Genomic DNA, 14,650 nt, shown 5'->3' with positions numbered 1-14,650 from the left:
TGCTCCTGAAAGCTTGTGCCATCACACCCTTCAACTGATGCTTCTTCAGTTCTGTGAAGAGCCAGCAGGCAAAAGTTTCTTCAGTACCAGGATCTAGATTGACCCTCTTTAGATAGTATAGGAAATCATAAAAAAACATTTTACTGCTGCAAATGTTTCTCCTGTTCTAAAGGCATCTGATTTGGGGAGAGAATGCAGCATATTGTAATGATCACAACATATGGGGGTCAAAAAACCCGGACTCTAGTCCTATTTCTACCACATAATAGTGCTACCTTAGTTCAGGGCTTCTCACCCCGGCCAATACTGGCATTTTGGTCTAGGTAATTCATCGTTATAGGGGCTGTCCTGTGCATTGTAGGAGGCTTAGCAGCACCCCTGACCTCTACCCACCAGATGCCAGTAGCACCCCTCCCCCAGTTGTGAGAACTAGACATGTCTCCAGACATTGCCAAATATCTCCTGGGGTGGGGTGGGGCAAATTGCCCCTAATTGAGAACATCTGTGTTGGTGAGATAGGTCTGCTTCCTCTTTTGTAAACTGAAGAGATCATACGATGTCACAGTATTGTTAAGAAAATTAAATGAGATTATCCATTTTAAATTGCTCTAAAGATATTTATTTGTATTGACAAGGTAATTGGTTTTTCCTCTATTTAACCACTTGCTTAGGGGGTTTCTAACTCATCTAACCATAGACACTAAGCATTTCATCCAATATTTATAGTTATAATTTAATCTTTTTATTCAGAAAGTAAGGTAAATAGTCTTGGTCTCTGCTCTTTTACCAGGAACAGATTACATTTGACATTCAATTCAACAGTTATTTCTCTGATTACAGTGCGATATTTGATTCAAAAATTCATATTCAGTTTTAGAAACACTCATGGGGTAGACAACTGCCACTACATTTGACAGAGCCTTTTAAATTTGGGCAGCTCTTTCCCCTAATCTGCATTACAATTCAGTGAAGGATGATCTACCATAGCGAGAAATGGTCTGGACAAGCTTCTGATTAGCAGGAAGTTCCAAACAGCTGTGTCTCTGCCAGACAGCTGTCAGCAGAATCCAACCTCCCAACCTTGTCGCAACTGTGCCCGGGAGCTGCCTAACCACGCTGCTTTGACATGCCCCTCATTAGTTAAGATTTCATACAAAGACTGTTCGATAATAAATCAATTTTATTCAGAGGTCAATATGTATTGGCCCTTCCAAAACCACCCTGGCATCAATCCCAGGACATAATTTATTGCCTAATAAGCAAGCAAGCTTTTCAATTATTTCCTCTCCCCCAAATCCTACTCTCTGAGATTTGACTGTCCTGCTGCCAAATCCTAGAAACCTGAAGCTAGGTGGGAAAGGGAGGAGGATTCTTAAAGAGACAGTTAATGCTACACAAAAATTTGGAAACAATGAGGGGACCTCTACCTGACTTTGTTGTGGTCACTGACCAATTTACACTGTGTCATTCCAACCTCTCTTTCCAGAAGTCTGAATCTGTGTGAGAAGTTTCCTACCAACAGCTGTCCTTTTATTCCTACTTCCCACTTTCATTTCACCCAGATATTCCCCTATGTAACTCCACCCACAGGCCCAAGTCTAGCGACCCTGGAGGGGTTCCTAATTTAAACAGGAAGTTTCAGCTTTTCCTGACAAAGGTAAAAGGGCAGCTCAGAACAAAAGCCAAATTTGACCCCCTGCATCAGGTCTCTCACCTATTTGCTTTTCCCTCCTTCCCTCTTCGTAGATCTCCCATAAGCCTGCCTTCGAGATCTGCAGTCCCTTTCCCAGCATTAGTGTCTAAGTATGGCCTGCTCATCCCCAACCCTTAACTTTCAAGTGCATCCTGACACCTGGTTCTCACTCTGCCTACTCTGATTTCAGGTTCAAGTCATCTTTCCTGGCTTATACCCTTCATCTGACGGTCACTGACAGTCTGGCATCACAACATCTAAGGTGGCAAGTGATGCTGAAATAGACTATATTTGACAAGATAACATAGCTTTTGAACTTTGGGACAATTGTTGGCCAAAAGAATTGCATATGAGGGGGAAAAAATAATTTTTATACTGATACAACTCATCCTTTCAAAAGGAAGCTGCTTTCACTGTTTACAATAGCCAAGACATGGGGAGCAACTTCAGTGTCCATCAACAGATGAATGGATAAAGAAGATGTGGTGTGTGTGTGTGTGTGTGTGTGTGTGTGTGTGTGTGTGTGTTTGCATGTATACACAAACACGCAGAATGGAATATTACCCAGCCACAAAAAAAGAATGACATATTGCCATTAAAAGCAACATGGATAGACCTAGAGAATATCATACTAAGTGAAGTAAGTCAGACAGAGAAAGACAAATATTATATGATATCACTTATATGTGAATTCTAAAAAATAATACAAATGAATCTATTTACAAGACAGAAACAGACTCACAGACATAGAAAACAAACTTATGGTTACCAAAGGGGTAGGGGAGGAGGGGATGGGGGCAGAGGGAGATAAGTTAGGAGTATGGGATTAACAGATACACATTACTATATATGAAATAGATAAGCAACAAGGATTTACAATATAATGCAAGAAACAATATTCAATATCTTGTAATAACTCATAATGGAAAATAATCTGGAAAAAAAAATATATATAACTGAATCACTTTGTAGTACATCTGAAACCCAATATTATAAATCAACTATAGCTCATTTAAAAAAAAAAACGGTAAGCTGCTTTACAACCATTTTCTTTCTAGCGTTTTATTAACTGTTAATCCCTTACTAGAAACCACCAGAGGATGAAGGCTGCAGAATATGGGAGAATTTCTTTCTTAATAAATTGTTGTTTACATTTTTTCTAAATAATCTACTCCTGGAAAAAGAAGTTTTTCTAAGCATGATAATGGACTTGTACTGGTTCATCAATACTCCTCCCTCCCCAACCCAACCCCAAGCCCTGCTTGGAATCACTGACTGGGATGTATTATATACTTGTAAATACAATCAAGCTAAATCTGAATTTAATTACAACAGCACCAAGTAGATTCTTAGAAGTTAGAACCAATTCCCTCATATGGGACTGTGAGGTTGCTGTGAGCAGCTAGTAGGATTATGTAGGTCGACATATCTAGCAAAGTATATCCATAACTATATCTCCATTTGGATATTTTGGTTACCACAGAAGTTTGACCAAAAAAAGGAGTGTAAGGGTAGACAATGAAAGAACCTTGATAATTAGAGCAGAAATATAAGGTAGGGACAGAAAAACTGTTATTCTCACTTTCTGTTTTCTGGACACCAAAGAAAAATCACTGCCCATGGTAACCTCTGAGATGGGAATATGAGACATTCCAGGTATAGAAATTCAAAAAGAAAAAGAGGATTACCAGTGACCAGAAGGAAAATGATGAAAGACTGCCTCTGCGCTGCCTGGGGTATGAAGTAGGCTGTCTAATAAGAGCCTTCACAAAGTGTCACTCAGTAGCTTTGTGGGATAAAATTCTCCCCAGGCTCTGGCCCTCAGCCAGGCCCCTTATTTCATCAGAACACCAAGAGCAGATCCGTCTCTCAGGGCCAGATTCTTATCAACACATTTATGAAGACGATATTCAAAACCAGAATGCCAATGTGTTATTATTCTGTGTAATGGGTTTGAACCATGGCAATTTAGCTAAGCTGGAACTACATTTTCCATGATTCTCTTCCCTCGTTGGCCAAAAGAGGCTTTTTGCAGTTTTACAGAGACTGTTTAACCATCTCCCACAATTGCATACGGTACAATCTCTATTAAAAAAAAAATTATAGTGGTTCTCTTTCTCTGATCCTACCCTGATTTATATATTTTTTAAAAAAATTAAAATGAGTCCTGCATTCTTCAAGCCTATGTGGCCAGCACATTCCTTCTCTGTAGACAAAAGTAATTGGCAATGAAATAATAACCAGAAGCTTCCTTAGAAAGCCTAGAAACAGAACAGAGAGTTAATTAGATGAATCAAATGTTTAATATAAATTAGATCGGTTTTAATATAGGATCTTCTTGTCTGTAGAGAAAGATTACTAAAAATTCTGTTATCTAAGACTCTCTTCTCTGAACTATGCTAGGATAGGCCTTGCCAAAATGTGTCTCTGTGCATGTTCTTTTCAATACTTCCAAGAGTAACCAATCTCTGAATGAGACCTTTTCCCTTATATGTGTTAATCATTCAATCATAGTTCAATCTTTTTTTTTTTTCTGGTCAGCATAAAGCAAGTTTGCAAATCTCTTCTCTGATCTATTATGGCCCAAATACTGAAAAAATTAAAAATCCAAGACTCTTCTCCACAATTGAAATTCTTTACTTCATTTTCTATGTTCTGCAAATTAGGGATAAATTTAGCTTCTCAAGCAACCTCTTTTATGAAGCAAATACCCCTATGGAGGCTAGCAGCCATTCTCATCTTAGCGTGAATTAATTCCATCTGTTTGTTTTCCTCTTGCTGTGGTCAGCTGTGCTGAAAGAACTGGTGTTTTAGCATAGTTAGAAAGGAAGAAAATTATTTTAGAATGCAATGATCTTTGAGGGAAGAGGAATCCACTTGAGTCATCACAAGGGAGCCCAGCAGACACAGGGTATATAATCGTTCAGGGCTTCTGAGGAAAGAAGAGAAGGAACACTCTCCAGATACTTTTTCTGATTCCAAATTCTGCAGTCATAAGTACTTCAGTAGGCAATTCAAACTCAGCAATAGATTTTTCCCAAATCCCAGACCCTGGTTGAGAAAATCAGATGGTGAGTTCTAGTCCAAATGCTAAGTATATGAACAGCACTCTCCCCAGTCAGACACCAATGCCATCTCCATAAATGGTTCTCATTAGGTGTCATTTGAAGGGCTTTGGCACAAATGCGTGGCTGGCTGAAGAGATCTTGAAAATTTCGAAATAATCAAGCTACAAGCGGTAATTATTGACAAGATGTAAGAATCACTCCATTTCTGTTGTTTTTGTTACCTTGAATACAACCTCCGAATTACATGCCAAATGGAAAGTTTGTCTCACTGACAGAATTCCAAATATTGGAGTTTATCTGATTCTTAAAAATAGTATTTTCAGCCTTGAAAAGAGCCTGGAATTATTGGAATAAAAATGAAAGAGCAGAGATAACCATATTTTATAAAATTCCACTTTCAAGCAAGCTTTATGAGGCATTTTATTTTGTATAGAAACTTTGAAATAGCCTAAAGGCTTTCTTTGACCAGCTGTATATTCTGTTAAATGTCCTCAGCGTGAAAAGATTTCCTCAGCAGAGGCACCTGCAGGATGTGCAACGGCTCATTTTTACTCTGAATATCAGTTTTGTGGAAGCATCAGCTCTACTGCCTCATCATTTACATTCACAATGGACATCTGGAGCCAGCAAAAGGAAACATTAGACTTGTTTGTGTTATCAAATTAAAAAGGAAAAAGAGAATGGTTTAAAGTTCTGAGAGTCTCTGTAACATTTAATTATGCTTTCGACTGCAATCCAATCAAAAATATGCTTTTGCAGGAAAACTGGCACTAAGAAAAAACACTCTTTGCTTTTCAGATTGTTGCTAGGTCAAGCTCTCAATTCATAAGCTTAGAGACATGCAGCCATGACACAATTATTGGGTCTTCCCTCTGCAGAAGCCAAAGAGCTTCACCACTGTTCCCAACATGACTTAAATTCCTCAACATCCCCAGGAGATGTTATTATCCCTCCTCTCCTGATTGAGGAACTAGAAACTGTTCAACTAAGTATAAGAAGTTAACTAGATATGCAAGGTTGTGCTGTCAATAAGCCTATTATCTCATGGGATAAATCCAAATCCAGTACATATGTCTGGACACATATTGATAATGGAATGTTATACAGCTCAAAGTATAATATTTTGACACTATTTTCATAGGAAGTTGATTTTATATTAGAAAGTTTTTAGATGAGACTTTTAGTAATTTTCAAAATCACTTCTCTGAAAGAAAAAGGTCTTGCTGTACAAAAAGAGGGAGGGGCAGTAATAACAACTGGCTGCTTCTGAATGACCTTTATACTGACTATTCCTAGTGAAATTGTTTCAGATATTAGGCTGTTTCTATCCTAACCCAAATTAACTCAATCATCTGTCTACTGAGGGACTGACAAAAAGGACTTCAAGACAGATGATGGTATTGGTGAAAAGTGTTTTTCTAGCTTATCCAGCCATTGCATAAACATTTATTGAGCCTTTACTGTGTTTATTGCACCATACTAAATAACATGAGAAATTCAAAATGGAGCTTACAACCCAGCTGGAAAGAAAGAGCATAATAAAGAGAAATGAGAGAATGATTTTTAAAAAACATATTTCACAGGTAAGTTTTATACAAGGTGAATTTTAATTAATGATATCCCTACCTCAACCCTTTACAGACACACATACACGTGCGCGCACGCGCACACACACACACACATCATATTTGGATTCAACAGAGCAATACAAAAAATTGTTCCTCTGGACAAAATTCCATTTTAAGACTAAAATAAACCCTTTAAAACTCAGGTTTTTAAAGAAAATTGAAACAATAACCAGGGTGTTATGTTCTCTTATAGTATATCATAGTATAGTAACAACCAGGAGGTTACATAACGTGATTGATACTATACTGTAATCAACTATAAGAAAATATATCACCATCACCATGCAGTGTTTGCAGCATTATGGTTGTTTGTCTCATGTTGTTTATATTTAAAGCATTCTTTAAAATACTAGTGCTTCCTATGGTCACCTAATCTATGACAAAGGAGGCCAGAATATACAATGGAGCAAAGACAGCCTCTTAAATAAGTGGTGCTGGAAAACTGGACTGCTACATGTAAAAGAATGAAATTAGAACAATCCCTAACACCATACACAAAAATAAACTCAAAATGGATTAAAGACCTAAATTTAAGGCCAGACACTATAAAACTCTTAGAGGAAAACATAGGCAGTACACTCTATGACATAAATCACAGCAAGATCCTTTTTGACCCACCTCCTAGAATAATGGAGATTAAAAAAAAATAAACAAATGGGACCTAATGAAACTTAAAAGCTTTTGCACAGCAAAGGAAACCATAAATAAGATGAAAAGACAACATTCAGAATGGGAGAAAATACTTGCAAATGAAGCAACTGACAAAGGATTAATCTCCAAATTATACAAACAGCTCATGCAGCTCAATATCAAAAAAACAAACAACCCAATCCAAAAATGGGCAGAAGACCTAAATAGACATTTCTCCAAAGAAGACATACAGATGGCTAACAAACACATGAAAAACTGCTCAACATCACTAATTACTAGAGAAATGCAAATCAAAACTACAATGAGGTATCACCTCACACCAGTCAGAATGGCCATCATCACAAAATCTACAAACAATAAATGCTGGAGAGGGTGTGGAGAAAAAGGAACCCTCTTGCACTATTGGTGGGAATGTAAATTGATACAGCCACTATGGAGAACAGTATGGAGGTTCCTTAAAAAACTAAAACTAGAACTACCATGTGACCCAGCAATCCCCCTACTGGGCATATACCTAGAGGAAACCACAATTCAAAAAGACACATGCACCCCAATGTTCATTGCAGCACTATTTACAATAGCCAGGACATGGAAACAAGCTAAATGTCCATCAACAGAGGAATGGGTAAAGAAGATGTGGTAATATATGCAATGGAATATTACTCAGCCATGAAAAGAAATGAAATTGGGTCATTTGTAGACATGGATGGACCTAAAGACTGTCATACAGAGTGAAGTAAGTCAGAAAGAGAAAAACAAACATCATATATCAACACATATATGTGGAATCTGAAAAAACTGGTATAGACAATCTTATTTACAAAGCAGAAATACAGACACAGACATAGAGAACAAACGTATGAATACCAAGGGGGAAGGGGAGGGGATGAATTGGGAGATTGGGATTGACATACATACACTATTGATTCTATGTATAAAATAGATAACTAATGAGAACCTACTGTATAGCACAGGGAACTCTACTCAGTGCTCTGTAGTGACCTAAATGGGAAGGAAATCCAAAAAAGTGGGGACATATGTATACATATAGCTGATCCAATTTGCTGTACACGAGAAGCTAACACAACATTGTAAAACAACTATACTCCAATAAAAATTTTTTAAAAATACTAGTGCTTTTGAATAAAATTTTCATTGTTCTGAGTGACTGTACCTCCTAATTTACATTTAATTCTAAATTCTTTTAATATTATACTAGACCTCATTTTTAAGGGCTTGGGATTATTTGGTTTTGGTTTTCACATTTCTGCAACCATTATAATTCATGTCACCTGGTAATACCTCTGTGCAGTACCATGTATTTTTATTTAACAAATGACATGGGGCGGGCACAATGTTCAGGCTTGAAAATCTGTTCATTGCTTATTTGTATTTTTTTTGTGACATACTTACTAACAGCTAGTCCTTCCTTTTTTTAGTCCAGAAAAGTATTTAGACTCTATTCTTAAGTTTGTTTTTTCCTTAAGTTTTGCTCCATGTACAATATGGAAATATTAACATAGTAGAATGTCTTTGACAAACTAGGATATTGCCTGTGGTTATCCTGCTCATGCCTAAACATTACACATCAGTTAAAGGAACCCTCATAGGAAGGGTAGAGCAGATATGGGGAAGCTTCCTCTCAACTCTGTGACCCAGCTTCAGCACAGCTATATAGCCTGCCCAGCTGATGCAGTTATCAAACCACCCCAACATGGATCTTTGCTGCCCGTGAAGTTCAAGCAGACACCCCGGCAAGAAAACAGGTTTGTCAGCCAACACTTATCATGAAAAATCATTATTTCATCTCCTCATATAACCCCCAATGGTTATATCATGAAGTGTAGACTGCATTTCTCCACCCTTTTCCTATATTTTATTATTAGCAGGATAGAAGAAGGCCCTGTAAAGCCAGAGCTGCCTCCCTCCTCTAGCTCAGTGGTTCTCAAACTTTAGTGCACATTAGAGTCACCGGGAGGACTGCCTCGGCCCTACTCCTAGCTGATATGGGAGGTCTGGGGTGGAGCCTGAGTATTTGCAATCCTCATGTGTTTTCAGGTGATGCTGCTGCTGCTGCTGCCGGAAATCGGGCTTTAGACGTTCACTGCCGGTCCTATGACTTTTCTGCTTTTGCTAAGATCACACACAATACTATAGTCAGCTTAAGTAAAAAACGCTGTCTCAGTATAGACATTAAAAGTATCCAAGCCAATAAAGCCTAAAATATAAGACATGACACCATAAAACTCCTAGAAGAGAACACAGGCAAAACAGTCTCTGACATAAATCGGACCAATGTTTTCGTAGGTCATCTCCCAAGGCAATAGAAATAAAAGCAAAAATAAACAAATGGAACCTAATCAAACTTACAAGCTTTTGTACAGCAAAGGAAACCATACACAAAATGAAAAGACAATCTACGAACTGGGAGAAAAAATTTGCGAACAATCTGACTGACAAGGGGTTAATTTCCAAAATATACAAACAGCTCATACAACTCAACAACAAAAAAACAAACAACCCAATCAAAAAAAGGGTAGAAGACCTAAGTAAACATTTCTCCAAAGAAGACATACAGATGGCTAACAGGCACACGAAAAGATGCTCAACATTGCTAAGTATTAGAGAAATGTAAATCAAAACTACAATGAGGTATCACCCCACACTGATCAGAATGGCCATCATTAAAAGATCTACAAAAACAAATTCTGGAGAGGGTGTGGAGAAAAGGGGATCCTCCTGCATTGTTGGTGGGAATATAAATTGGTGAAGCCACTATGGAAAACAGTATGGAGGTTCCCCAGAAAACTAAAAATAGAATTACCATATGATCCAGCAATCCCACTCTTGGGCATATATCCAGACAAAACTATAATTCAGAAAGATACATGCACCCCTATGTTCACAGCAGCACTATTTACAATAGCCAAAATCAAGGAAGCAACCTAAATGTCCATCGACAGATGAATGGATAAAGGAGATGTGATACATATATACAATGGAATACTACTTAGCCATAAAAAAGAATGAAATAATGCTATTTGCAGCAACATGGATGGACCTAGAGATTACTATACTAAGTGAAGTAAGTCAGAAAGAGAAAGACAAATACGAATATAATATTACTTCCATGCGGATTCTAAAATGTGACACAAATGAACTTATCTATGAAACAGAAACAGACTCACAGACATAGAAAACAGACTTGTGGTTGCCAAGGAGGAGGGGAGTTGGAGGAGGGATGGATTGGGAGTTTGGGATTAGCAGATGCAAACTATTGTATGTAGAATGGATAAACAACCAGGTCCTCCTGTATAGCACAGGGAACTATATTTAATATCCTGTGATAAACCACAATGGAAAAGAGTATGAAAAAGAATGTATATATATATGTATAACTGAATCACTCTGCTGTACAGCAGAAATTAACACAATATCATCATCAACTATACTTCAATAAAACAAATTTTTTAAAAAAAGTATCCAAGCCAAGATATTAATTCCAATTCAGGATCAGAGCTCTCCAGTGTTCCTTATTCAAGTCTGGTACACCGGTGGGCCGTCTACCTTTGGCAAAGGGAATATTGTCAGCCTCTGCTTTCTCTCTCCACTCATCTCCTCGCCACTTGCAAACTGTTGGCATACACCCTACTAGCTGGGGGAGGGATATGAGGAGGAAACAAATTACGGGAAATAAGACTGGAAAGTTCTTAACTGGCTGCTGTTGCTATGACAAGCTGGCTCATGCACCCTAGGTCTGGCAGGTGTGGAAAGCTAACTCTGTTTCTGGGGCACGTTTTAGGGTCCTTTGGGGCCCCCCACCCTGAACCTGTCCTGCCAAAGCTCCTATGAGCAGAGGGACACCTGTTCATTGACTGGTGGCTGTTCTCTGAGCTCCGCTTCTCTGGCAGTTCAGTCCACTCAACTCATAGATTCTCACATGAAAACTGCTCCCTGGGGGTTCCCTTGAGGAGCTGTTAAAGGTCCTTAACCAGCTGTTAACTGGTTCCAGGCCAACAGTCTCTCTCTAGATGTAAGCCATGGAAAACACTCACACATTCCTTGCCCCAGTGCCAGCCAGCGAGGGGTGTTACAACTTCCCGAATGCAGCTCTCTGTGAGCACACACTCTCTACTCTGCTACAGGCCACACTGGCTTTCTCAGCTACCCATGCAAGCTGTACCCTAAGCATAGAGAACACATCAGGCTCTCTGACTGGCTCCATTGAGATTCCTCCTCACCAGGCCTTGAAGTAAAGTGACAGCCACCATCCCCCTCCCCCCTTAGGAGTGATGGGACAGAGCAGGGCTCAAAGGACAACTTTCTCCTAAAAGATCCTCTTCACAAAAAGAACCTCTTCAACGTCCTTGTCCTCTTTCTTCACTCCACTTTGTCCTTTCACTTCCTTCTTACAAGTTGAAAGCATTCCTACCTGTTATCATTTTCTTTGAATTTCTGCATTTTGGTCTGGCATCTCACTAAGGATTTCCTATCTCTTGTCTCTGTGGGTGCCTCAGCTGAAATGTTGAACTTTAACATCCTGTAACCATGAGAATCTCGCACCCTCTTAAGTTCATCTGGTTGCCACACCCAGCACCAAGACCTGTGTTCTCCAGACAATCCAGTTATGCAAATACCTTAGTGAACAGTAGATTTTGTTGAAGATGTCACAGGGACAGATGACAGGCATATATCAGATATACCCGTGTATCATATGCTAACCTTTTTTAGCCATTTCCCTTTCCATAGTCTCTGTCAGGTGCAGGCCTCATCTTTTATCATTCCTCCATAGCACTGGATTCAACTTTCCTTTCCCCTCCCTCAACCCTCCAGATTCCCCCATAGGAATGTCAAATCCCTCTCTCCTTTGTTTTATAGATTTATTTTCTTCTTCTTCCTCAGACAAGCTGGATCTAGCAGACATCAGGGTTCTGGAGGTTCAGCTTCTTCCTAGCAGTCATCTCTCAGTAACATCGAGTAGGAGCCTCTACAAGCACCTTATTTTTTACCCCTTATTGCTGTAACTACATTATCTCATTTAGCCTTCAGGAAAAACACTGTGAGTGAAATAAGAGTTAATATTAAAGATGATATAATTGGGATGCAGAGAATCTTAAGCTACTCACCCATCCTCACAAAGTAGAGAAATGGCTAAATTTACTTTTCATGTCTCAGAGGCACATTCTGCTATAAAATAGTGAACCCCATGCTAGTATGCCTTACCCACAGGCTTCCTTCCTAGTTTACCCAGGTACATCCTGACAGGCTGGTGTCAGAAGAAGAAACAGGTTCAAAGCAGATAACCTGGCTCAGGAACAGTAAAAGCTTAGTATCAACCTACCAGAGTCAGCACTCCAAGGAGAAATGTCATTTCTTTTTAGCCAGTGGCTGCTATCATCAACAAACGTATTAGCCACTATTTTAAAAGATTAATTTCAAATTGCTTGTATTCCGAATCCTCACCAATTAGTTTCTACTGACACAGGTTTGTAGCATTTTGAAATAAGAGAGGGTAGCTGTCTTCTCCTATGGAGGAACAAGGGATTTCCTTCTGAAGCTGCTATTAGCATTAATGGGAGTTGTGAATTTACCTTGTCTCATTTCAGGGGGAGGGGAGAGCTAGCTTGATGATGAATGTAGACAAGATTATTCTATTCAAAGCACTGCTCAAAATTTCTATTAGTAGCCATGGTTTATCTCTTTGTATGTCTTCATGAACCAAATTTTGCTCCAAAGTCATAATGCTTTAGATTATCAGCCATATCAGGTAATGATGCCAATAAGTGCCTGCTGTTTAAACAAATGCTACGTTGTTTTGCATCTCAACTTGTTTTTAATGCAGACTCCTAGGGGCTTGTGCAACAGTGGGGATCCATTTATCAGCACAAAAAAGCCTCTTGTTCACACATGATCACTTGGTAATCATGCAGCCTCTGTACAAGAAGTCAAGGAAAATAATAAGTGTGGCTCAATCTGCAAGGCTGGAACAAGGGGGTTGTCTTTTGAAAATCAAGCACTATTTATGAGGATTAATGTGGCTTTTGATAAACTGCCAAACAACTACAGGGGTCAGATTTAGAACAAGGCCCACTGAAGACCTTTTGGGCTCTTCATTTTCATGAAGACTCTTCACAAGGCATGCTGAGAAATTGCTTAATAATTGGAAATCAAATGTATTAAAAGAAAGCATAGCTACGTGTTCTTCTAAAAAACCCAAATAATCTCATTTATCCTCTTTTTTACACCAAAGAAATCACATTCTGCAATCATAAGAGGTAAAAATATTGTCTCCATTTTATAGTAAACCCTAATGTCCGCAAAGCATATGCACACTTTTCCTGTATTTGAATTTATGCTCCTGGTGTGAGCATAGCTCCACAGAGGAGGCAACTGTCTATGTGACATGACTTCTGAAATATTACAAAGCCCTGCCAACTCCAAAATTTTCTGTTCACCTTCTCAACTGGTTGAAATGCAATTAAAGTAATATTTTCAAACTAGGTGTTGGGAGACAGTCCTTCATGTATTTCTCTTGCTTCTATGCATCTCCCCAGGTATGACAGAAATGAAGGCCATGACTACCCTTCACACAGTGCCTTTTATCAGGGGTGTGTTTGCACTGAGCTATCTTGAGAGACGAGGTAACATTTCTCCCCAGACAAAGAAAAGGTTTACTTACTGCTTGCTGTACAAATAGTCAATTCCCCCAAGTTATTGTGGGGAAACAAACTGCATGTGAGGCCTTCATCTGCCCCATATCACATGGGACTTGGGGCAAGGGAAATTGATGCAAACATACTGATGCATGCCTGAAGCCAATCTACCCCTGAATATTTCATAAGCAGATTAATTCTATTTTTAAGTCAGGCCAATTTGAGTTGTGTTTCTGTCACTTAAAAACCAAGAACTCTAATAATACTTAATAATAATTAAGTTTGGGTAATAGTACATACTATACTGGAGCGTTCTAGTATAGATTAGCATATTAAAGTCATAAGAAGTCCTGCTGTAAAAAAAAAATTGTTTAATTTTGTTTAACTTGGGATTTCTCTATTTTCCATGAACAATTCCACCTTTTTTTTTAGTAACATTTATCAATTTCTTTTAAGACTGATGTTCCATGAACCTCACTTGGAGAATATTGGAATATTCTTTTCCCTGCAAATTTGTTATAAGATCATAAATCAAAAAATCAAACAGCATAAACAGAAAATGTGTGTACACATAAAAGCTTTTATTGATACAATCTTGTACTTATTCCACCAGCATTTAAGGAAAACCCACTATGTGTCAGACACAGTGGAAGGCACTGAATATATAAACTCAGGGTGAAAATTAGAGCAGAGTATTACACAAAAATCAATGTCTTTCTATTGACCATAGAAACAAAATAAAGGTATAAAATTATTGGAGTGTTTCATTTCCATAAGGAAGTTTGATATCAAACTATCACACTAAGACCATATTAAAATGCTGAAAAGTCAATCTATTTTCTTGATTTTTGTTGGGAATTACAAAGCAAATTTCTCAGATTATATACAGTCACGATCTTTCAGAAGACAACTAGAGATAGTGGAAATATCTAACCTATTTAGAACATGAGGATAATG

The sequence above is a fragment of the Balaenoptera borealis genome, assembly GCF_965194805.1.
Source record: "Balaenoptera borealis genome assembly, chromosome: 5".
Lineage (NCBI taxonomy): Eukaryota > Metazoa > Chordata > Mammalia > Artiodactyla > Balaenopteridae > Balaenoptera > Balaenoptera borealis.
This window is presented reverse-complemented; position numbering follows the sequence as displayed.